Below are 26,026 nucleotides of genomic sequence, written 5' to 3' on the forward strand. Positions count from 1 at the left end.
CCAACAACCCCTGAAAGCAGCTCCCTCCTGGACCTTAAGTCCAGCTGGGTCTTTGTAAGTCCAGCTGGGTCTTTGTAAGAACGCCAGTAACTTTGCTCTGTAGACTCGGGAAAGCAAGGGAAAGCAGGACAGAAAGTGTGCATTTCTCAAAGGCCTACAGTTACTACACAAGAGAGCTACACGTAGGTTACACGTTGGTGTAGTTTGGGACTCAGTTTCCAAGGACCAGACAACCGGCACAGGGAGACTCCGGCTTAGGAGCCTATCTGCTAAGGTGCAAAGCCGGCAGGTACCGATCTCTGCCCCACACCGAAAGAGGGGGAGATACACTGATGTGCCAGCATGACAACACATTTCCCTCATGCCACATTCTGAAATTTTCAGTCCTCTTTGCAGTACTTTCAGACAGCTTTTGAATTCCAGCAAATCCACATGATTAAACATCATGGCTTTGTGGTGAGCTCCATGCTGTCAAAAGAAAGAAAATGCAAGAGGAGTCTGATTCCCGCGGTGGGACCGAGTGGCCCACTTGGAATTAGCTCCTAAGAAAACAGTTCAGGTCACCCCAAGCTCTTCTTCCACTATGGCCTGAGTAATCTCCACAATGACAGTCATCATCCCTTGGTGGAATAAGGGCCTTGTGGGGCCAGCCTACTCGAGCAAGTCAACAGAAATGGGCTCAGCGGTAACCACTGCCATTTGTAACAGCAGATTACATTTCCATAGTCTAAACACTTGGAAAATTAGTGTCTTCTTGACCTTTTCTTGCATCCTTAATGAGGTGTACGATCTTTAAGGGAGGGAATCTTTAACGATTATCAAGCTATGGGCAATGCTTTTGTACCCAAAATAGACCTAGGGTGAGGTTTTTCACATGAGACCAAAAACTTCATGTTTTTGATCAAACATATTATCAAAAAATATTTGCTTACATCTCAAAAATTGTTATCAAAAAATATTTCACTTACATCCCATAAGTCCAGAGATGCAATGCATTTCCCTGAAACTCCTCAAAAACTAAATCTTCTGTGTCAAATGTTAAATGGATTCTTGTAATCAAATATTAAATGGATTCTTGTAATAAATTCTAGAATGCTCTGCGTGGATTAGGACACACCTAGAGCTCCTCCTTGTTCTACAGCCCTTAAGGCTTGCACAGTTGTCATGAGTGGCCCAAACTAATTCTATTTAGAGCCCAGAGCCCTCCTTCTCAGGGCCCGCCAGCATCCCCACATAAACCTCTGCTGAACCCACCTTCCCACCATCTTGAATCCACCAAAAGAGTTTGGTTTATCTGATGAATGCCGAGAGCAGTGATGGCGGACTACTTCTCCGTCCCCATTCCCACACTCCAAAGTTCAGAGAACGTCTTGGGCTGGCTGTGGGATTCCAAAGGATCTTAACCTGAATTCACAGAATTCACAGGGTCTATAAACTCAGATGGAAAAAACGGTACCTCTCTCTTCCCTGACCTCTAACTGAAACTTGGCATTTCTTGTCATCACGAAGGTTGGCAACATGCCATTTAATATTAGTTAAGATGAGATACCAAAAATATTCCCCATCACCTTAAAGTTGTTGCAAGTCTCAAAATGTTATTTACACTCATCACTATTGCAAAATTACATTAATGAGTAGACCTGCCTCTAGTTCTTATCACTCAGTGTCTTAGTTATAAGTACATATTTCGGGCTCCTGGGTGCTCAGTCGGTGAAGTGTCTGCCTTCAGCTCAGGTCATGATGCCAGGATCCTGGGATCGAGTCCTGCATCGCTGAGCAAGGAGCCCACTTCTCCCTCTCCCTCTGCTGCTTCCTCCCTCCCTCCCCACTTGTGCTCTCTTACTTTTGCTCTCTCTCAAATAAATAAATAAAACATTTTTTTTTAAAAAAGATTAAAGTACATATATTTTTTTAATGATTTTAGTAATTTTACTTTGGTGTAGTTTCCTTCATGATCGTATGCACTTTGTGTCACACACTTAACAACTTTATTCTAAGGTTGCCAAAGGGGGGATTCGTGCACAAAACTAGGAACACCCTCACCGATCAGACCTTTAAGCCCCTCAGCAGTGAGGTATCACGCACATTTTAGGACCCCTGCTTTGTCCCACTGGCTTCTCTGGGAAAAGCATTTCTCCCTGACCCCTCCTTTGCTCTCAGACTCACCCCATACCTTTGCAGAGTCCCCTGCCCAGCCAGTAAGACTGGCTGCGCTCCCTCCCCATCTCCTAACCCCACAATGATTCTCGCATTCTGCTCTCTACTGTTTGTAGCATTAAAAAAAAAACTCATTTTTTTTTGTTTTCCAAATATAAAATATTGAATGTGCTTTTTTAATGTTTTTAAAGATTTTGAGATAGAGAGAAAAGGCATGAACAGGGAGGGGGCAGAGGGAGAAGCAGACTCCCCGGGAGTCTGACCCGGAAGCCCAATGTAGGGCTCCATCCTAGGACCCTGGGATCATGACCTGAGCTGAAGGCAGATGCTTAATGACGGAGCCACCCAGGTGTCCCGAATGTGCTTTTTTAAAACTGCGGCGGCCTCTACCTCCTAGAGATTCTGGTATAGCCTCTTGTTCCTATTATCTTCAGGTCCTTCGAAACCTACCATGCCCCCCCCCAACCTCAGGGGGCCCCTTCTGGTTTCCGTTCTGCTTCCCCTCAGGCCTCTAAGACGCCCACCACAGCCACCTCAGAACATCCCCCCACCCCCAAGCTCTATCACCCCAGGTTAAACCTCCCTGCCACCCATGCACTTGTCATCCCATAATGTCACTCTGATACCCACTACAGAGTAGAGACTGCTCCTGCTGGGAGGAAGGTGCTCTGAAGGTCACACAGCATCACCCTCACGGTGCACCCACACTTTCCCATATCTGCTTCCCAGAGGCCAGACCCAGCGTCCTCTCTGCCTGAGCCTCAAGGTCCCCACACACTGACTGTCAAAGTTACATCTTCCTCTGAAGCCTGACTTCCATCTCCACTATTCCCAAACGACTTCCCCCCATCTCCTGGTTGGAATGACTCTCTCCTTCCCCCAAACCCCCTCCCGGTTTGGGCATACCTTCCTTCCAGCACCTCTAAGTCTGCCTGGCTTCATACACCAGAATCACAACAGAAGTCAAATACCGTCCCTCAGCTCTGGGCAGCAAACAGAAAGTACATATATGAATTCACAAGAAAAAGAACAAGACAGGGCAGGGAATCTGCCTGCTGGTCCACTCACCAGGCATGTACGTCTCGGCGGGGGTGGGTGGGAGGCGCGCACATCTGCAGCTCATACACGCGTGCCTTGTGTCCTGTGGGCAACTGCCCTCTCCGGAATCATCCTCGCATTTAAGGACCCGTGCCTTCACATGCACACGGCCCCAGACACAGGCCAACTTCTCTAGCTGGGGCGTAAATGACAGAACGGAATCCTCTCTGGAGCTAGAGATGCGGGCTGAGGGGGACTTGTTGAAATGACACATACCTCTGTCATGCTTTGACTTTGTGTAGTTTTTGTCGGCGGACTAACTTTAGAACCTCACCCGCTTCTGTCATGGGGCTCCCTGTCTTATTGATCTGCTTCAAGAGCACAGCAATGTGTCTGTCATTCACCCATCCGTGTGTCCCATGTAGGACTCAGCACCAAACTGAGCAAATGGATCAAAGATATAAACATTATCCATTGAATAAACCATAGTATTATTTAACTCATCTTTTCTGAACATGAATATTGACCTAAAAATACTCTGGATAATAGACATTCTGATCAACAAAACTATCAGCTTTCTAGAATTCCCAGCACTGACACTGAACTTTTTTCCCCAGAGTTCTATGAAGAATTACAACTTCTTGATAAGCACACTGATCAAGTCTGGTCCTGATGCCCCAATGGAAGTTTGAATTTATTTTCAAGTGACGTTTTCCTCCACCTGTCGCCTACCCTTAAAATGGCAGGTCCTCATTCATTTCAAGCCTCTGGTCTAAAAGAAAAGCACACCAAATAACAATTACAATGAAATATCACTACATTAATTGCAAAAGGAAATGAGCTTTAAACAAAGTAAGTGCTGGAGGCCATGAGTCTTCCTGCTGGGTTCTTAGCATTTCAAAGGACAAAACAGAAAATTGGAAAAGATCGATATCAAGGCAATAGTCTTTGCAACAGTAATAAATAAAGATGTCTTTCAAGGCCAATTAATCACTAATCACATCTTGGATCAAAACTAGCAGAAGAGCTCCAGGACTGTTTGAAGGAGCTGCCATTGGGCTCATCCTAAGAATCAGATGGGGCAGTCCCGGGTTTGTTTCATGTTGGGGAAACCTCCATTGTTTTGGCTGCTGGTTGCGGAGGTTTGGAGCATCTGTGGAGGGGTGAAACATGGGCTCCACAGTGTGGACTGGATAGCTTCTTCCAACCTGCAATTACACGGTTCATAATAGTACAGACTCCACAGAGAGCAACAACAAAGGGAAACAGGATAGATGTTATTCCTGAAAAGAGCTTGCTGGCCGCACCAGTACGGATTACATAGTTGAGTTACACCTTCTCTGGGGTTGCATTTCACAGACTTGAGCCACAGCCTCAAGCCTTATGGGTAAAGACTTTTTCAGCTTTGGGGATTTAAAAAAAAAAACAAAACAAAACAACACAACAAAACAAGAACCTACACAGAGAAAAGTCATGCCTCTAGGAAAGGGTCCTCCAGACTCAAGACAACCATTCCGTCTGTCCCAGCAGCTAAAGCTGTTCAACAAACACACCCACAAACTTGCTTTCTGGTGTGATCTAGCCTGCCTCTTTGGTGTGGTCATGAATTGGCACATCTGCCCCCCGTGGGAGCCTGTTAGAAATGCAGAATCTCGGGGTGCCTGGGTGACTCAGTCAGTTAAGCGTCTGCCTACAGCTTAGGTCCATGATCCCAGGGTCCTGGGATCAAGCCCCACAACAGGCACCAGGCTAGGAGGAGAGCCCGCTTCTCCCACTCCCTCTGCTGCTCCCCCTGCTTGTGCTCACTCACATGCACTCTCTGTCAAATAAATAAATAAAATCTTTTTAAAAAATACAGAATCTCTGGGGCGCCTGGGTGGCTCAGTGGGTTAAAGCCTCTGCTTTCGGCTCAGGTCATGATCCCAGCGTCCTGGGATCGAGCCCCACATCAGGCTCTCTGCTTAGCGGGGAGCCTGCTTCCTCCTCTCTCTCTACCTGTCCCTCTGCCTACTTGTGATCTCTGTCAAATATATAAATAAAATATTTTTAAAAAAAATACAGAATCTCAGAGCTCCCCTCTCCCCTGATCCAGATCTACTAGGTCACAATCTGCATGTTGACAAGATTCCTGAGTAATTTGTAGACACATCAAATTTGCAAAACGTGACACAGAATAGCTAACCTCACCGCTGCTTGCATATGACAATCACCGAGAAGTCCTGGTGGTCATTGTTTGGTACCGATGCCCAGGCTCTAATCTCAGAGGCTCTTGTTGGACTTGGGAAGGTATAGGCGTCAGTTAAATGCACGTACGTATGCACATATGTGCACGTGTGCACACACACACGCACACACACCCTCTACCTGGAAGATAAGTCTGGACAAATATTTGCCAAATGAACCACACAAATGCCTAACTGAACAATGCATTCAATCACTGAAACTGTACCTCTGTCTGGCTTCCCTAATTTGACGAGGGAAGAAGCAGAAAATGATCTTGAGATTGAGAAGGGCTTTAAAGAACACTAGCTTTCAAGTGCTGAGATAAAAAAAATGTTTTAAGAAAGAAAAGCTCAACATAAATTCTCAGATTTATAACCCCAGACTTAGAGACTGAAAGTTTTTTTTTTAATCTTTAAATCCTCCCTGTCTCAAGACAACTAATTACCACCGCCACCCCACCCCTCGTCTCAGTTTCTTGCCCACACAGAGGAGAACTTATTCATCTACGCCTCGTAACAAGTCCTACCAAAAGCCTCGTGTGCCTTCCGGTTCAGGCAATTGTGGCCCGCTGGGGCTTGATGTCAGGCCTTAGACCCTCTTAACAAATGAACACCTGTGGATCGTATGCAACTGCTCGCTGGGCATGTGAATAAGAACTTGTTGTAGAAATTAGCTATAAATAATTGGGAGCGTGCTTCACCTAGCTGGCTAGGCTGTCGCTTGGATCCCATGGAACTGGGCAAACCACTTCCGATCAATGTTCTAATCCACTCTGTTGATGCTCTACCTGTGCATCTAAACTGGCATTAAAGAGGGCTAGTCTTGGCACAGGAAAAAGCTTTCTACCTATGATCCAAGCCTAGATGCAATTTAAAAAAAAAAAAAAAAGGAGAGATTTGGATAAATACAAGTTAAAAAAAAGTGTTTATGGTCTTATGTATTATGCAAAGTCATCTGATGAACTGAGAGAAAATCCAATACAGGGCATTGACCAGGGCTCATATCTTTCTGTATAAAGACCTCTCAAAATCTGTGGGGCAAAGGAATAAAACCCAATAGGAAAACAAGGGAAAAGACATAAACAGACAACTCACAAAAAAGATAGAACAATGATCTGAAAATGAAAAAAAATGTTCAAACTCACTCATAATTAGAGAAACTCAAATTAAAACGTTCCTGAGATACCATTTCTTACCTGTCAGACTGGCAAAAATTTCAAAATATGGCAACAGAGCCCATAGAGGAGACTGTGGGAAAATCAGCACCCTCCTACACTTGTAGTGGGATGTAAATTGGTAGGACTCTCCTGGAAGGAAATTTGGCAATACCTAACGAAACTGCATATGTGCTTCCCTTTCCACCCAACAGTCCCACTGCTAGCAATGCACCTCGAAGATATGCTTCCAACAGTATAAAAATGCATTTTAACAAAGAATACATGTGTATAAGGGTATGTATTGTGGTATCATCTGTAATCACAAAATATCAGAAGCAACCTAAATGCTTACACACAGGAGAGCAGTTGAGTAGACTTGGTACATCCCCTCACTGAAGTATTATGCAGCTATTTAAAAAAAAAAAAAAATGAAGGCAGGGACACCTGGGTGGCTCAGTTGGTTAAGCATCTGACTCTTGATTTTGGTCATGATCTCAGGGTCATGAGATTGGGCCCCATATCAGGTTCAGCACTAAGGGTTGAGATTGCTTAAGATTCTCTCCATCTTCCTGTGCCCCCTCCCACTTGTGTGCATTCACTCTCTCTTAAAAAAAAAAAAAATACAGGCTCTATAGGGCTGATTCTTAGGATGTAGGCAAACACTGCACAAGTGTACTTACAGTATGGTACCCATTGTTCGAAAAGAAAGAGGGGTCTATTTTTTTTCTAGGGCTGCTCTAACAAAATTTCTCAAACTGGGTAGCTTTCAAACCACAGAAATGGATTGTTTCACAGTTCTGGAAGCCAGAAGTCCAAGATCAAGATGTCGGCAGAGTTGGTTCCTTCTCAGGACCATGAGGGAGAATCTGCTCCATGCCCCTCCCCTAGCATCTGTAGGAACCTTTGGTTTTCACTGGCTCCCAGAAGTGTCACCCTGGCCTTTGCCTTCATTTCCAGGAAAGAGGACTTCAACCACCTCTATTCTGACCTCTGTCTGTATGTTCTAATTGATTGAGTCCTCCTTCCCAGCTTTTCTCTGAACTCAGGCAAAAGAACCTAAAGGTGAAGCCTCCCAGGATGGAAACTAAAACTAGACTCTCAAGCAGAAACTGCCCTACTTGACCTTGCTTGGGGTCATGACTGACCCCAAACCAAGGATCAACATCACCTCTACTGCCCACCTGCATGTCCACAGACTTTGTCCCGCCTTTGCCTTCTATAAACCTAGGACAACTGTCAGCGCTTTGGAGACAGTCTTTGAGACATGAGTCTACTGTCTTCCCAGTATTGGCCTCACTGAAATAAATTCCTTTCTTGTTCTCCCACCATTCATCTCTCTGCCTTTGGTTGTTGGGGGTCACAGGCCAACCCTGGTCTTCCTGAGCCCCGCAGAGCCAGGTGCTCTTGCCTGCTTGAGCCCCAGTAACAAGCACGTGCTCTTCTCCCTGTTGGTCTGTGTCCGTACCCCTTTGTACGAGGATGCCAGTCATACTGGTTGACAGGCTAGTCCAATAACCTCATCTTAAATAATTATATGCACAGTGACCCTATTTCCAAATTAGGTGATATTCTGAGATATGTGGGAACAGGAAAGGGGCTGGGATGTCAACATATGAAATAGGGAGGAAGGACAGAATTCAACCCATAAAAGAAACGATGAGAAAATATATGCTCAAATATCTACTCATTTTGGGGGGAAAAAAGGTGGGAGGCGGAGATGCGTTAAACCAGAAACCAAAGAGACTGGTTACCTGGGATGAGTGGGAAAGAGGTAGGAAATGTAGGAGAAGTTGAGGATGTGGTACCAGTACTGGGAGTAAGGATGATGATACCTCTGGATTTTTTAAAAGATTTATTTATTTTGAGAGAAAGAGAGAGAACGGGGAGAGGGGCAGAGGGAAAAAAATGTCATGTAGAATCCCTGCTGAGCACAGAACCTGATGTGGGGCTTGATCCCATAACCCTAAGATCATGACCTGAGCTAAAGTCGGAGTCAGATGCTCAACCAACTGAGCCACCAAAGTGCCCCTGAATTTTTTTTTTCATAACCACGTGAAAGCCACAGTAATGTTTCAAATGCCCTCCCCATCCTGAAAAAAAAATTAATCAATTACAACCAACTAAAGTGTACTAGGAAGCCAAATTGAATACAAATAGTAACAAATGAGCCTAACTGTATTATGAATAAAGCCATATGGAGTGGATGGAGAGGAATAGGACCAAGCTCAGTCACTTTGGAAAACAAGTATCTTAACTGGATAGTGTAAGGCTAAGGGCAAAAAGAACCGTGTATGAATGCTATAATCTAGGTAGTGACTTTTTTTCTCAGAGGGGTAAATGAACAAATAAATGTGTAACACATGAGAGGAAGTTCCTTATTGTTGGAGAAAAGGTAACAAGGACAGAGGGAAGATTAGAATAAACCCCATAGTGTTGGACTGGAGGCAGAGGCATTAGTAAGACCTGTGAGACTGTGACATAATAATATAGATTTTGTTTTCCTCCCTGGTTCCTAGAACAAGATTTTCTGATATGGGGAGGGGACTCTTGGTGGGCCCCTAGATAGTTTCAGTTTGTTGCCAAAGGAACCAACCCTGGGATTAGAGGGTCAGAATTTTTAGCCCCACCCTAGCCCATGGGAAGGAGAGAGGGGCTGGAGATTGAGTTAGTCACCAACAGCCAATGATTTAATCAATCTCGCCAACACACCAAACCTCTGTAAAACCCTAAATGATAGGGTTTGGAGAGTGTCTACGTTGGGGAACACATGGAGGTCATGCAAGCTCCAAACCCACCCCCACCTCCCATACTTGCCCTGTGCATCTCTTCTGTTTGGCTGTTCCTGGGTTGTAGCCTTTACAATAAACTGGGAATTGTAAGTGCTTTCCTGGCTCCTGTGAATCATTCTAAAAAAACTATGGAACCTGGGCGGGGGGTGGTCATGGGAACTCCTAGTTCATAGCCTGCCTGCAAGAAGTCCAAAGACCCGGAATTGGGACTGGCATCTGAAGTGGGGGGAAGTTTAATGGGACTGAGCCCTTAATCTGTGGGGTTTGCAAAAACTCCAGGTAGTTGGTGTCAGAATTTAATTCAATTGTAGGACACCCAATTGGTGTCTGGAGAGTTGGAGTATTCATGAGTGTGGGGGGAAAAACAATAACCCATAGATTCGATCTCAGAATTGTAAAAAAGAGATCACAGAACCCATGGCATTACATCGATGAGGCAGGTAGACAGGAGAGTATAGAAGCATGAATACACATGGGTTAGGAGAATGCCTCGCTCTGCCCACCAAGACTGCCTCCATGCAGACACTCCAGCAGCAACCAGCACACTTCACTCTCAGATACTGGTTTCTGAATGTTGTTCTCTAGTAAAAAAGATAAGAGCTCCTTGGAGAAAGGATTGATTTCAGCAAGAATTTTCTGCACAAATGAAGCTTTTATTGCTAAAATCCAGTTTCCTTGTAGTCAGAGTAGGAAAGGGCACAAATTCCTAAATCTATATGAACAGTCATCACCACACCCCAGGAAGCTCTGCCCATCCCCAATAGAACCGCCAGCCCTACTCTCTCACTTCCCACCACACACGGGTCTTTTCTCACAAAGACCTTTCCCAACAGCCACCAGACAGAATTGGCTTTACCTTTTCCTGGTCTCACACAATTCCCCCAGAACTTGCTCATACTGATTCTGTATCTCTATTACATTATGTTGGATTCTAAATGTCTGCTTCCATTGCCAGCTCCTCAGATAGACAAAGCTCTGTAAACACTGGAATCTTGTCAAAACCAAACCTGACATGTGGCAAGAAAATTCTGACTTTCCCCAGCCTTCCGTGCACAAGGGTCTTGGCCTTGGGTCAAGCTTACCATTAGGCTGTTCTGGGATATGGAGTTCATGGCTTAGGGATGCTTGGTTTTCCCACAGCCCTGGCCCTGACACCTCCATGACTCCTCCATTCTGATCATGGAGGCTTTGTTTTGCTCCTCAGCCTGGGCTGCTCCAGGTTTCCTAGTCTTTATTCTAAAAACATGGAGACTCTGCTTTGTCATACCTCATCCATCACCTAGAAACTAGAAGCCTCGCCCCCAAGCTTCTGATGGGAACTACAGCCCTGTTTTCTTGTGGATGAGGATTCATGATGCCCGGGGGCCCTCCGCCTCTCTGAGTCAGCTTCTCGCTACACAGTGTCCCTTCTATCTGCACCCCCACCCCAAACTCCCCCCACCACCGTTCTTCTGGGATAAACATTGTCTAGAGATCAGGCATAGTTACCCAAGTCCACATGGTTCCCTGTTTCATACAGAATAACAAAGAGCAATAAGATGAACAAGGGGAGGAGCAAGATGGCGGAGGAGCAGGAGACCTAATTTTCTCTGTTCCCAGGAGTTCGGCTAGATAGTTATCAAACCATTCTGAACACCTACAAACTCAACAGGAGATTAAGAGAAGAAGAGCAGCAATTCTAGGAACAGAAAAGCAACCACTTTCTGGAAGATAGGATGTGCAAAGAAGTGAATCCAAGGCGATATATGGGAAGAGAGAATGTTGGGGTGGGGAGGGGCCAGCTTCTGGCAAGCAGTGGAGCAGCGGACCACAAAATTGGAACTTTTAGAAGTCTGCTCCTCTGAGGGACATCACTGCAGAGGCTAAGTGGGGGGCGGGGGGGGGGGAGTAGGGGGGGTGGAGCACTCTCAGGGACATTGTGATCTCAGGACCTGTGGGGTCATAAAAGGACCCGGGATTCCTAAGTGTGGAGAGCTTCCAGGTATCGGAGTGGGGAAGCCGACTGCAGAGACAGAGCCGAGCAGTGGGCTCTCAGCTTAGGGTTACCTTAAACCGTGATCCAAGGCACAATCAGGCCGCTGCTCTTCAAGCAGGGACCACAGAAGTGGCAAATCCAGGGAGACTTACCTTCCTCCTCTGGGAGGAGCAGCATGGGTGCTCACGGCAGGAATCTGCTGGGTTTGAAGACTCCAAATGGGGCCATGCATCAGAGATAGAAACTCTTGGTCTCAGGCTGGGTGAGCACAGAGTGTGGCCAGAGACCAGAGAGATGGGAGGGATTGACTACTTTTCTCTAGGGAGGACCCTGAACTCTTGGGTCCTCCAGGCTGGAGACTGGGAGGCCTCCATTTTCATTCCTGTCCTCCAAAGTGATATGGAAAGCGTTCAGGGAACAAAAGCTCCCGAAAGTGAACCCGAGCAGATTGCTTAGCCTGGACCCTGGCAAGGGTGGTGCAATTCTGCCTTGGGCAAAGACATTTGAGAATCACAGCAACAGACCACTCCCCCAGAAGATCAGCAAGAACATCCAGCCAAGACCAAGCTTACCAGTCAATGAGAACTGTGGAACTCCAGAGCTTGGGGAAAGCAATCCATAGAACCCATGGCTTTTTACCCATGATTCTTTGGTCTTTCAAAGTTAAGCTTTTTAAATTTTTTTTTCTTTCTTTATTTTTTAAAATTTTTCCTCTTTCTTATTTTAACCTTTTTAAACTATTTTATCAATACCTTTTTAAAAATTTTTTTTAAATTTTCATTGTTATTGTCATATTTTATCCCTCCATTGTATTTAACCTTATTTTTTGTATACATATAGGTTTCTCTTTCCTTAAAATTTTGTGATACAGTTTCTTCTAACAGGTCAAAATATACTCTAAATCTAGTGCATGGCTTTGTTCTAGTTTCCAGCTTGAGCATATTCCTCTTTATTTTTTTTCTTTTTTCAACCAATAAGATCAATTCCTTTTTTTAGAACCTTTTTAAATTTCCATCTTTACAGTCATATTCCATCCCTTCATCGTATTTACCCTTATTTTTGTGTATATACTTAAGTTTCTCTTTCTTTAAAATTTGGGAGGCAGTTTCTTCTAACAGACCAAAATACACCCAAAATCAAGTGTACGGCTCTGTTCTATTCACCTATTCACTACACACACACACACACACACACACACATGTGTGTGTGTGTATTGTCTCCTTTCTCCCCCCACCCCCCCGTTTTGGGTCTCTTCCGATATGGTTAATGTATATTTTCTGGGGTCATTGCTGTCCTTTTAGTATTTTATTTTTTCATTCATCTAGTCTTATCTGGATAAAATGACAAGGTGGAAAAACTAACCTCAAATAAAAGAATAAGAGGCAGTACTGATGGCTATGGACTTACTCAATACAGACATAAGAACTAGAGTTCAGAATGATGATTATCAAGGTACTAGCTGGGCTAGAAAAAAACATGGAAGATACTAGAGAATCCCTTTCTGGAGAAATAAAGTCCCTTTCTAGATAAATAAAAGAACTAAAATCTAGCCAAGTTGAAATAAAAAAAATTATTGATGAGATGCAATAAAAAATGGAGGCTCCTACTGCTAGGATAAATGAGGCAGAAGAGAGAATTAGTGATATAGAAGACCAAATGATGGAGAATAAAGAAGCTGAGGAAAAGAGAGATAAACAACTACTGGACCACAAGGGGAGAATTCAAGAAATAAGTGATACCATAAGACAAAACAATAGTAGAATAATTGGGAACCCAGAAGAAAAAGAAAGAGAGAGGGAGGCAAAGTATATTGAAGCAAATGATAGCAGAGAATTTCTCTAATTTGGTGAAGGGAACAAGCATCAAAATTCAAGAGGCACAGAAAACCTGCATCAAAACCAATAAAAATAGGGACGCCTGGGTGGCTCAGTTGGTTGGGCAGCTGCCTTCAGCTCAGGTCATGATCCCAGTGTCCTCAGATCGAGTCCCACGTCGGGCTCCTTGCTCCGCAGGGAGCCTGCTTCTCCCTCTGATTCTGCCTGCCACTCTGTCTGCCTGTGCTCGCTCTCTCTCTCTCTGACAAATAAATAAATAAAATCTTAAAAAAAAATAGATCAACACCCCATCATCAAATACTAAAACTTTCAAGTTTCAGTGACAAAGAGAAAATCCTGAAAGCAGCTCAGGACAAGAGGTCTGTAACATACAATGGTAGAAATATTAGATTGGCAGCAGACCTATCCCCAGAGACCTGGCAGGCCAGAAAGGACTGGCATGATATGTTCAGAGCACTAAACAAGAAAAATATGCAGCCAAGAATACTGTATCTAGCTAGGCTATCACTGAAAATAGAAGGAGAAATAAAAAGCTTCCAGGAAAAACAAAAAGCAAAAGAATTTGCAAACCAAACCAGCCCTATAGGAATATTGAAAGAGGTCCTCAAAAAGAGAACCTCAACGTAAAAGACCAGAAAGGAACAGAGACAATATACATTAACAGTCACCTTACAGGCAATACAATGGCACTAAATTCATATCTCTCACTAGTTACCCTAAATGTAAATGGGCTAAATATCCCAATCAAAAGACACAGGGTATCAGAATGGATTTTAAAAAAAGATCCATCAATATGCTGTCTGCAAGAAACTCATTTTAGACCCAAAGAAAGCTCCAGATTTAAAGTGAGGGGGTGGAAAACAATTTAACATGATAATGGACCTCAAAAGAAAGCTGGGGTGGCAATCCTTATATCAGATAAATTAGATCTTGAGCCAAGATTATGATAATAGATGAGGAAGCACACTACTATATCACACTTAAAGGTTCTGTCCAACAAGAAGATCTAACTATTTTAAATATCTATGCCCGTAATATGGGAGTAGTCAATTACATAAACCAACTAATAACAAAATCAAAGAAACACAACAACAATAATACAATAATAGAAGGGGACTTTAACACCCCCTTCACTGAAATGGACAGATCATCTAAGCAAAAGATCAACAAGGAAATAAAGGCTTTAAATGACACACTGGACCAGACAGACATCGCAGATATAGTCAGAACATTCCATCCCAAAGCAACAGAATACACATTCTTCTCTGGTGCACATGGAACATTCTCCAGAATAGATCACATCCTGGGTCACAAGTCAGGTCTCAACTGGTACCAAAAGGTTGGGATCATACCCTGCATATTTTCAGACCACAATGCTTTGAAACTAGAACTCAACCACAAGAGGAAATTTGGAAAGAACTCAAATACATGGAGGCTAAAGAGCATCCTACTAAAAAATGAGTGGATCAACCAGGAAATTAAAGAAGAATTTTTAAAATTCATGGAAACAAATGAAAATGAAAATACAACTGTTCAAAATCTTTGGAATACAGCAAAGGCAACCCTGAGAGGAAAGTATATAGCAATACAAGCTTTTCTCAAGAAACAAGAAAGCTCTCAAATACATAACCTAATCCTACACCTAAAGGAGCTGGAGAAAGAACAACAAAGAAAGCCTAGATCCAGCAGGAGAAGAGAAATAATAAAGATCAGGAATCAATGAAATAGAAACCAAAAGAACAATAGAACAAATCAATGAAACTAGGATCTCATTCTTTGAAAGAATTTATAAGATTGATAAATCCCTGGCCAGACATATCAAAAAGAAAAGAGAAAGGACCCAAATTAATAAAATTGTGAATGAAAGAGGAGAGATCACAACCAACACCAAAGAAACATAAAAAATTAAAAGAACATATTATGAGGAACTATACACCAGCAAATTTGACAATCTGGAAGAAATGGATACATTCCTAGAGACATATAAACTACTAAAACTGAACCAGGAAGAAATAGAAAACCTGAACAGACCCATAACCAGTAAGGAGATTGAAGTAGTAATCAAAAATCTCCCAACAAACAAGAGCCCAAGTCCAGATAGCTTCCCAGGGGAATTCTACCAAACATTTAAAGAAGAATTAATACCTAGTCTCCTAAAAGTGTTCCCAAAAAATAGAAATGGAAGAAAAACTTCCAAACTCATTTTATGTGGCCTGCATTACCTTGATCCCAAAACCAGACAAAGCCCCATCAAAAAGGAGAATTACCAATATCCCTGATGAACATGGATGCAAAAATTCTCTCCAAAATATTAGCCAATAGGAACCAACAGTACATTAAAAGGATTATTCTCCATGACCAAGTGGGCTTTATTCCTGGGCTGCAAGGTTGGTTCAACATCCTCAAATCAATCAATGTGATACAATACATTAATAAAAGAAAGAACAAGAGCCATATGATACTCTCAATAGATGCTGAAAAAGCATTTGACAAAGTACAACATCCTTTCTTGATTAAAACTCTTCAAAGTGTGGGGATAGAGGGAGAGGGTACATATCTCAATGTCATCAAAGCCATCTATGAAAAACCCACAGCAAATATCATTCTCAATGGGGAAAAACTGAGAGCTTTTCCCCTGAGGTCAGGAATATAGCAGGGCTGTCCACTATCACCACTGCTATTCAACATAGTACTATAAGTCCTAGCCTCATTAATCAGACAACAAGAAGAAATAAAAGGCATCCGAATCAGCAAAGAAGAAGTAACTCTTACTCTTTGCAGATGATATGATACTTTATGAGGAAAACCCAAAGGACTCCACTCCAAAACTGCTGGAACTCATACAGAAATTCAGCATAAAGTGTCAGGATATAAAATCAATGCACAGAAATCAGTTGCATTCCTATACACCAGCAACAAGACAGAAGAAAGAGAAATTAAGGAGCCAATCCCATTTACAATTGCACCCAAAACTATAAAATACCTAGGAATAAACCAAACCAAAGAGGCAAAGAATCTGTACTCAGAAAACTATAAAGTACTCATGAAAGAAATTGAAGAAGACACAAAGAAATGGAAAAATGTTCCATGCTCATGGACTGGAATAACAAGTATTGTGAAAATGTCTATGCTACCTAAAGCAATCTACACATTTAATATCAAAATACCATCATTTTTTTCAAAGAAATGAAACAAATAATCCCAAAATTTATGTGGAACCAGAAAAGACCCCAAATAGTCAGAGGAATGTTGAAAAAGAAAACCAAAATTGGCGGCATCACAATGCAGGACTTCAAGCTCTATTACAAAGCTGTAATCATTAAGACAGTATGGTACTGGCACAAAAACAGATACATAGATCAGTGGAACAGAATAGAGAGCCCAGAAATGGACCCTCAACTCTATGGTCAACTAATCTTGACAAAGCAGGAAAGAATGTCCAGTGGAAAAAAGACAGTCTCTTCAACAAATGGTGTAGGGAAAATTGGATAGCCACATGCATAAGAATGAAACTGGACCATTTCCTTATACTACATACAAAAAATAGACTCAAAATGGATGAAAGACCTCAATGTGAGACAGGAATCCATCAAAATCCTTGAGGAGAACACAGGCAGCAACCTCTTCGACCTCAGCCACAGCAACTTCTTCCTAGAAACATCACAAAAGGCAAGGGAAGCAAGGGCAAAAATGAACTATTGGGACTTCATCAACATCAAAAGCTTTTGCACAGCAAAGGAAATAGTCAACAAAACCAAAAGACAACAGACAGAATGGGAGATGATATTTGCAAATGACATACCAGATAAAGGGTTAATATCCAAAATCTATAAAGAACTTATCAAACTCAATACCCAAAGAACAAATTATCCAATCAAGGAATGGGTAGAAGATAAGAACAGACATTTCTGCAAAGATGATATCCAAATGGCCAACAGACACATGAAAAAGTGCTCAACATCACTTTGCATCAGGAAAACACAAATTAAAACCACAGTGAGATACTACCTCACAACAGTCAGAATGGCTAAAATTAACAAGTCAGGAAACAACAGGTCTTGGGAAGGATGCAGAGAAAGGGGAACTCTCCTACACTGTTGGTGGGAGTGCAAGCTCATGCAACCACTCCAGAATACAGTATGGAGGTTCCTCAAAAAGTTTAAAATAGAGCTGCCCCATGACCCAGTAATTGTGCTACTGGGTAATGGATACCAAAGATACAAATGTAGTGATCCAAAGGCGTACCTGCACCCCAACATTTATAGCAGCAATGTCCACAATAGCCAAACTATGGAAAGAACCTAGATGTCCATCAACAGATGAATGGATAAAGAAGATGTGAGATATATATATATATATATATATATATATATATATATACACACACACACACACACACACTATGCAGCCATCAAAAGAAATGAAATCTTGCCATTTACAACGATGTGGATGGAACTAGAGGGCATTATGCTAAGTAAAATAAGTCAATCAGAAAGACAATTATCATATGATCTCACTGATATGAGGAATTTGAGAGGGAGGGTGGGGGGTCATGGGGGCAAGGGAGGGGAAAAAATGAAACAGGTTGAGATCAGGGAAGGAGACAAACCATAAGAGACTCTTAATCTCAGGAAACAAACTGAGGGTTGCTGGGAGGGGAGGGATAGGGTGGCTAGGTTATGGACATTGGGGAGGGTATGTGCTATGGTGAGTGCTGTGAATTGTTTAAGACTGAGGATTCATAGTCCTGTACCCCTGAAGCAAATAACACATTATACGTTAATGAGAAAAAAAGAGTAAGATGCATCAGGTAATCCCTTAATAAGGTAAAATGAATTTTAATTCTCACATTTTGATTATTCTTGTATAAAGTGCAAACAGACTATGAATAAAAATGTGATCACTTCCTGTAAAAAAAAAAAAGAAAAAAGAATAGGAAAGAGCTCCAGAATCCACAGATCTTCCAAACGAATATAGGGTACAAGTGCTACAAGGTATTCGCATCATCAGGCATGCTCTAATATTAATTTGTCCTCACTATGATTGCCTTGCTCCCACTCACAATAAGGAAGTCCTGAACTCACAAAAGCAAATTATTGTTACATAAAAATCTACTACTACTGTCAATATCTACAGCTTTTCTCTCCTTCTCTATGCACCCTGATAGGTGAGCCACTGTGAAAACTATTGGCACCTATGAAGACTAGTGAGTTTTTGAAGAATGAAAGGGACTGAAGAGGGGGAAGAGGGTTTGCTGACCTTAGGACCAGACGCCCAGCCAAGACTGGTCCACCAGGCGGGGAAGCTCATCCTCTCCCCACTCCCTTTTCTCACCCCTCCCCCCACCAAATTATCCCTTCTTCCTAGGTATCTGTACTTTTTCACAGTTTTTTGTTAGTTTGTTTCTTACTATTGAAAGTTACCAATTAAAGGCTAATTTAGATTAATATGTATCCTCTTTTAAAAAGATAATATGACTGGGGGGGATTAGTCTCTTATGGGGCTCTCAGTCACATCTGCATGAATTTGCATGAATTTATTAAATCAGATCACATTCCTCCTAACCCGTAGCTAATTGAGATCATTTGCACTATGAGGAGTTAAAATATGTGATGGGAGAAGGGGTGACGTAATAATTTTAGTTCAGAGGCCACCTGAGGGACTAGGGAAGGATGGATATAATGCTACAGTTAGGAAATTAGGAGATTATGAAATGATTGAGTAGAAGAACACAGAAACCCACAAGAGGGTTATCAAGGACATAAAGGCTCAGACTTGGTGAGGCAAAAAGGCCCCACAGTGAACTTTGGGAGAGTGCCTCTGCCCGCAATCCATGGTAAAAGCCTGCTCAAAAAATAAAACCAGGACACAGTCCTGCACAAGAGATAGAATCCAAGGAATTGAAAGTATGAAAACCCAGAACACACGGAAGCCATGTCCCAAGGTCACAAAAAGCACGTGATTTGGGACAAGAAACATGAGAAATGATCCAGTCCAACCATCCTCAACTTTGAATAACAGCCCCATTTTCAATGTCGGAACACTTCACAAACCCCTTTCATAGTAGTATCTTGTCTCTTGATTGGGGGGGAAGAAAAAAGTGTGCCAAAAAGTTGCCATTCATTCAGAAACTGAATGGATTTGCACGTCTGATTCTAAAAGCATCCATGAGTTTCCGATAACCAGCGCTGGATGTCTGCCTGAGCTTCGGTGTGAAAGCAAAGATACGTTCTACTCCAAGACCTCCTCGCACACCTCCAGGACGCCAGAGCCGCCACGCATGGGAACCACAGGGCTTCATGGTATGAACCAACAAAATTCTCTCCATGTGCGTGGGACAGTACGTGTCATCCCTGAAGTAACACAGCTGTCCTCACACTTACGGTGCCTGCAGGTATCTTTCTTTGGAGAGAAGCATAAAGAAAACAGACACCATGGTTTACCTTCTGCGAGAGAGGTGGTCAAGGGCAGTTTGGGTTTTGGCTGGAACGCCAGAGTAGAGAGGTCCCTGATGCAATTTCTAAGCAGTTTTTGAGTTCTGGCAAAGAAAATGAGCTATTGCTTCCCTGAGACTCTAACATATGCTCCATTTTTCCCTCAGGGGTATTTCCATTTTTATTAACTATGCATTTTGCTACATGATCGCCAGGACTGTTCCTTCTTTTGCAAAAGCTAAATGATTCCTTTGAGAGCATCTATTCCCTGGGATGTGTGAGGTAGCAGGCCCCGTTCACAAGGGGCCCTGATCTCTGAACCTTATTAAATAAAACATTTTGGAGAGCTTGCTGGAGATAAAGATGAGACCAACCAGACATTGGGGTGGCTCAGCCCGAGATCTGTGCACGGAGTCAAAACACCGCAGTCTCACTTGAAAGGTCTGTAAAGAGGCATTCGACTCTTGAAGCTGGCCTGTGGGTTCACGGTCATGCTCCATTTCTTACGCATGTTTTAACTGCTCCTCTGTTTGTGTTTGACATTTGTTCTTTTAATTTTTCTTTAAAAGGACTGAAAGAACAACACTAACATAATAACCGAGAAAGGAAACGGTATCTCTAAATGGCAAAGCAATTACGCAAGGACAAAGCTAGGAAAGCCCAGTAAATCGTCACAAGGAATAAAAATGATTCTGAAAGCAGTGGCCTGCTTGGTCAAATATCAGAGCACGTGCTTTGCGGGTCAGTGATAACTGGGAGCAACCCTTCAGCAAGATTAGAAAATTGGCCAGAGGTGACTAAAGACTAGGGCTTTTTCCCCCTTATTCTGAGTGTCCATTTCCTCTTCTGTGATATGCTGATAAGAATACCTTGACCAATGGTTGGCTATAAAAATGAAATTACACAAAATGTGTAAAGAGCTCGCATGGCACAGGCTGCGCGGGAAATGTACAATAAACAATTTATTACTATCTTGCTCTGGTAGATTTCTCAGATGGGAGGGGGCGGTGCAGAAGAACTCACCTCCTTGGCTTGCCCCTCAGGCGTCCCTCCCTCCCCCTCAAGCAGAATCCACCTTCTGAACAGATAACTCTACCAGGGGTTCAGGGCTAGGGCTTTACCTGGCCAAGGAAAACAGTCAGGAGGGGTGGGCACGTTGCCTGCAGATGGTAAGGTGCTCACAGAGAAGCCTAGCACTTAACAAAGACAGCCTTATGTCTTACTGGGAGGGCAGCTTTGACATTTACTGCTTTTGTGCCACGGGCTGAGTGGGGTGATTCTAGAAGCCTCTATGATTACAACAGGATCACGGCCATTAAATTAAGTGGCTCCTGGGCCACAGACCTGGATGGCAGATTACCTGCTCTGGGGTAAGAGAAAGACAAGAGAGAGAGAGAGACAAAGAGAGACCCCTTCTCTCTACGGCAAGCAAGGCTTGCTAGAATATTCATCCAAGCTGTGTGCCGCATCCCTGCCTTTAACCCACAAAACACCAGCGAATGCCGGGCTCCTGTGCTCCTGGTTTCCCGCAGCTCCAAGTCTGTTGCCTCTGAAGCCCAGAGCACCCACCTTCCTTTACCACACCTGTCACAACCTCAGAGGCTCCCTGGCACCCAGTCTGGACTGGATCCCTCCGCTGTGCTACGAGCCGGCCCTGCTGAGCCTCTGGGGAGGGTGAACAGAGAGAAGGAGACTCTGGTTCCATGAAAACTCATTGTACCTACACCCAGCATAATGTCCAGAGAAGAAAACCCGAAAGCCAGGCAGGCGTCGAGCGGGCCTCTGTTCCTCGGCAAAGCCAGCCTGCACTTGGCCTTGATCCTGATGCCAGACAACAGCGGGGAGCCAGGGCACCAACCAGAGGAATGCCCTCCCTGAGTCAGTGAGGCAGGACGAACCCAACCGAGGTGGGGTTGAGGAAGGGAGAATGGCGGACTCACCTGGGGAAAGCGACTTCACTTTAGGACTGTGGTCCCCAGAGTGTGATCTCTGTCCAGCGGTGGTGACAGAGGCAGCAGGAAATTTGCTAGAGATATGAGTTCTCGCTGCAGGCCTGCTGCATCCGTCCTATCCTGTCTGAGTCTGAGGATGGGGCCCAGCGTCTGGGTTTGCCCCACCGGCTAGCTCCGCTCTGAGCATGGGCCGTGGTTCCCAGCCTTCGCTCCACATTGGCCTCACCTGGGGAGCTTGAAAACCCAACAGCTGATGCCCGGCTCTCACACTGGAGCTTCTGATCCGCTGGGTCTGGGGTACCGCCCGGGCATCAGAATTTCAAGGCTGGTGACATGTCAGGAGCCTGGGGGAGCTTCTACAACATACCATGGCCAGGCCCTCCTCCTGGCTGTAGGAATTAGAATCTCGAGAGGGGACAGAGCATTTCTGTGTCTAGCAAGGGCCTTCTACCCACATGTTTCCAATGTACTCACTGGTTTAGGAAACCATTACCTGTGGAATTTGCCCTGAAGATTGGTTCTTCCAAGCCTTGCCAAACAGACCTAAACTACTAACATAACCCAGGCCCCATTCAACCAATGTTGATTGTCATTTGTCGGTCAACTAGTGACACCTGAGTGCTCACTGCGGCCCATGTGCTGATCTCTTAAAGATACAAAAATAAGCAATAGGAAACTACACGTTGGCCACATTGCATAATCAGAGAGCACGGGGTGGGGGGAAAATAGTACATATATATACCCAATGGAAGAAATTAAATAAGATGAGTCAGTCAGGAATCTCTTTGGAAATACCCAAGAAGCTCTGCCCACGAGAAAAGTAAGTATGCGTCCCTTCCCACGCCACCCCTGGCCCACTTATTCCTGGGGAGGTTAAACAAACAATTTGTTTTGTCTTCTGAAAAGAGGTGTAGAAATTCATCAACCGGGGGAAAAAAAAAATGAAATCACAGTCAGCCAGCTGAGATGCTTCCAACAACGATAAAGGCCAAAACCAGAGAGCAGACAAGGATTTTGATGAGCACAGTGACTGAAATTAACCTGTGAGGAGCCTGCCAGCCCCAGAGTGGAGGCAGCAGGGGGAGGCCCGGGGAGCAGGCAGCAAGAGCCAAGGCAGGATTAGCTCCTCGAACCGCGTGTGCCGCCAACAGCTCTGGAACCATTGTTCTGGATGGAGACCTGCGCTCACCCCAGCCTAATAAATAGGAGTATTGTAATTGCTTATTTACATGTCACTCCCCTCCTCTAGACCGTGGGCTCCTGAAGGGCTGGGACTGCTGTCCCCTAGCCCCTGGCTCCCGGAGTCTGGCACAGACCCCCTGGCAGGAACCACCTGGCCAGTGACTACAAGACATTCACGGAGGCTTTATGTCAATAGCCTATTCTTTAGAAGGGATTGAGAAAGTTACGTAAAACCCTGGCGAAGTTAGCATGTGCCCGGATGGCAAAGATGGAACAGGGAAGTTCCAGTCTCTGAAGGCCCAGCGCTGTGCTATTAGCTGTGGCATGGGTTGAAGAGTTTCCTCCAAAAGTTCACGGTCACCTCGGCATGGGACCTTATTTGGAAATAGGGTCTTTGCCGATGTGAATGGGTCAGGATCAAGATGAGATCCCATCGGATGAGGGTAAGCCCTGACCCAGTGAGGGTGTGGGACACCCAGAGATACAAAGGGAAGGCCATGTGATGAGGGGGCAGAGAGTGGAGCAACGTGGCCTCAAGCCAAGGGACCTGCGAAGCCACCAGAAGCTGGAAGGCTCTGGCAAGAGTCTCTCCTGGAGCCTTCAGGAAGCCTCGCTCTGCTGACACCTTGATTTCGGACTTCTAGCTTCACGATCTGTGAGAGAATGACCTTGGATTGTTGGAAGCCACCCAGTGGGCTGCCATTTGCAAGAGCGGCTCTAGAAAACCGATCCAAGCTATCAAGCCTGGAGGGTTCCATGCTCCCAACAAGATATGAGAGGAGATATTGCTACCCCTGGTTTACAGGAAAGGAAAGGAATCCTAAGAGTAACCAAGAGTGTCTCTCAAGTTGACATCATCAGGGACAGGAATCCAAGAGTCATTGCTTGTCTGCCCCAGTAAAAGACTGCTCCAAACAAGGGAAAAAGCATCAGGGCACAACAGCAAGGCATCGATGGATGGGACACAGCCTGGAGATGGGGACGCTCTAGACACCCTCCTCAACTACGTAGCCCTGACAATTATAAGCCAGCCCGCGCAGGCAGACGTGCTTCTCAGGGCGCCGCCGCCCAAGACATGTCTGCAGGACTCCAGTGTTTATAAGGAAAGCCTCACCTTTTCAACTACAAAGACTCAGAGAGACAGGACACGTAATCAAAAAGAGCACATGAAAGGGGGAGACACATATGCTAACCATAATGTGCTATTTCTACTTAGAGAAGAAGAAAAATCGTCTACATTTTTCTAGAGTAAATGTCTCGTGATTCTGTTTCAAGATGATAGTAAAAAGCTACTTGCCTCTGACACAGGCATGTTAAGATCTTAAGAAGGCAAAAACAAAAGAAGGGAGACATAAAAAAAAAAAAAAACCCTTTTCTTCATTCTCATTCTTGTTGGCACTTCCTTTGAAGAGTATTTAAAGTGGCTGGAGTGCTGGAAAGATGGTCTTCCCATATTTAGAATTCCTCTTTTTCTTCTACACAATAGAAAATGCATAAAACTGTAAGTGACGTCTCTACTTGCCCCTGAGGTTGTCTTTAAAGATTTTAAAGCTCCTGAAATATAATAGATTCAAAAAGACAATATAATCCTGGTTGTCAAAGAAACTGCTTCTCTGTCTCCCCATCTGTGCATGAAATTGGAGAATCCCTCTTTTGGTGCTCAGGAAAATGGGGTGGTGGACCGTAGCCCTGGTGCTTTAAATCCCACTTCAATGACATAGGAAACCAAGGGAGACTTTTATTTTTAAATATCTATTTAAATGGCAGCTCTTAAAATCTTGGACATTCCTTTCTCCTCATGCCATGTTTTATATTCTCTCTCCCACCTTTTTCATGGAACCTTCCTTGGATGGAGGTGTGTTAACAGTGGTGGACCATGATGGACTAGGAGGAAGAACAGAGGTTTGGGGAAAGGGTCACTAGATGGAGCAAATAAAAACAGAGGATGCCCACTTATATCTGAATTTCATATAACAACTAATTTTAAGGATAAGTATATTCCACATGGTACATGAGACATGCTTTAAAAATTATTTGCTGTTTGTTTGAAATTCAAATTTAATTGGACATCCTATATTTTTTCTTTGCTAAATCCAGCAAACCTAGCTGGAAGTCAGCCAGACCTGGATTTGCATGCCTGTTTTGCTACTAATTAACCACGCAAACTCGAGCAGGTAGCTCACCTCTCTGAGAGTCTGTTTCCTCTGCTGTATAATGTAGAGAATTCCCACCACCAACAGGGTAATGACCCAGTCATCAAAACAAAGCTACGAGGGTCCCTGTAATCAGTCCTTCCGGCTGCATCTCTCGCTACTCTAGACCTTCTAGCACGGCAGCTACAAGATGCTTGTAGACCTCCTTGCACACGATGTTCTCTTACCTCTGGCTTTTGCTCATGTGATTACATTTGCTAGAGTATGTTCCCCATCCCATGCACACACATGTGCACACACATACACACACATCCCCACCCTTTGCAGGCTGACTTCTCTTAACCCTTTAAGAGTTGGTTTTGGTATCAGTTCCTCTAAGAAGTCTTCCCGAACTTGACTCTTCCCACCCCGCCCCCACAACGGCCCAGTGGGGGTTCGAGATGGCGCCTCCACTCTCTGCAAACCCTCTCATTCGTCACATTGCTCTTCACGACACTCTTCTTTTAAGGGGGTCTACGCTCCCATTGGACCTACTTGTCTTTCTGCCACCGGGACAGTGTTCAGTGCTGGTAGCAATCCAATAAATGGGAGTTCCCTTTGCTCCACCCAGAATCAGCTACCCTGGGTCGGAGACCTCAGTGGCTACTCCCCCAATTCCACAGGAACACTCCACGGGCCTCTACCATCAGCATGAGCTTAGCTTTTAGCTTATAAAGAAATGCCTTCTAGGGGCACCTGGGTGCCTCGGTTGGTTAATCATCTGACTCTTGGTCTCAGCTCAGGTCATGACCTCAGGGTCCTGGAATCGAGCCCCGTGTTGGGCTTCCCGCTCAGTGGGGAGTCCTCTTTTTTTTTTTTTTTTGGAGTATGATTCTTTATTAGGTCAGTTCTGTTATTTACATGCAAATCATTGTATTTTAAAATAATTTATGTTTTTTTTTAATTAAATTTTATTTTTTATAAACATATATTATATTTTTATCCCCAACGGTACAGGTCTGTGACAGGTTTACACACTTCACAACACTCACCATAGCACATACCCTCCCCAATGTCCATAACCCCACCCCCCTCTCCAAACCCCCCTCCCCCCATCAACCCTCAGTTTGTTTTGTGAGATTAAGAGTCACTT

This window comes from Enhydra lutris, unplaced genomic scaffold, assembly GCF_002288905.1.
Source record: "Enhydra lutris kenyoni isolate GAN:26980312 unplaced genomic scaffold, ASM228890v2 scaffoldscaffold12, whole genome shotgun sequence".
In the NCBI taxonomy this organism is placed as follows: domain Eukaryota; kingdom Metazoa; phylum Chordata; class Mammalia; order Carnivora; family Mustelidae; genus Enhydra; species Enhydra lutris.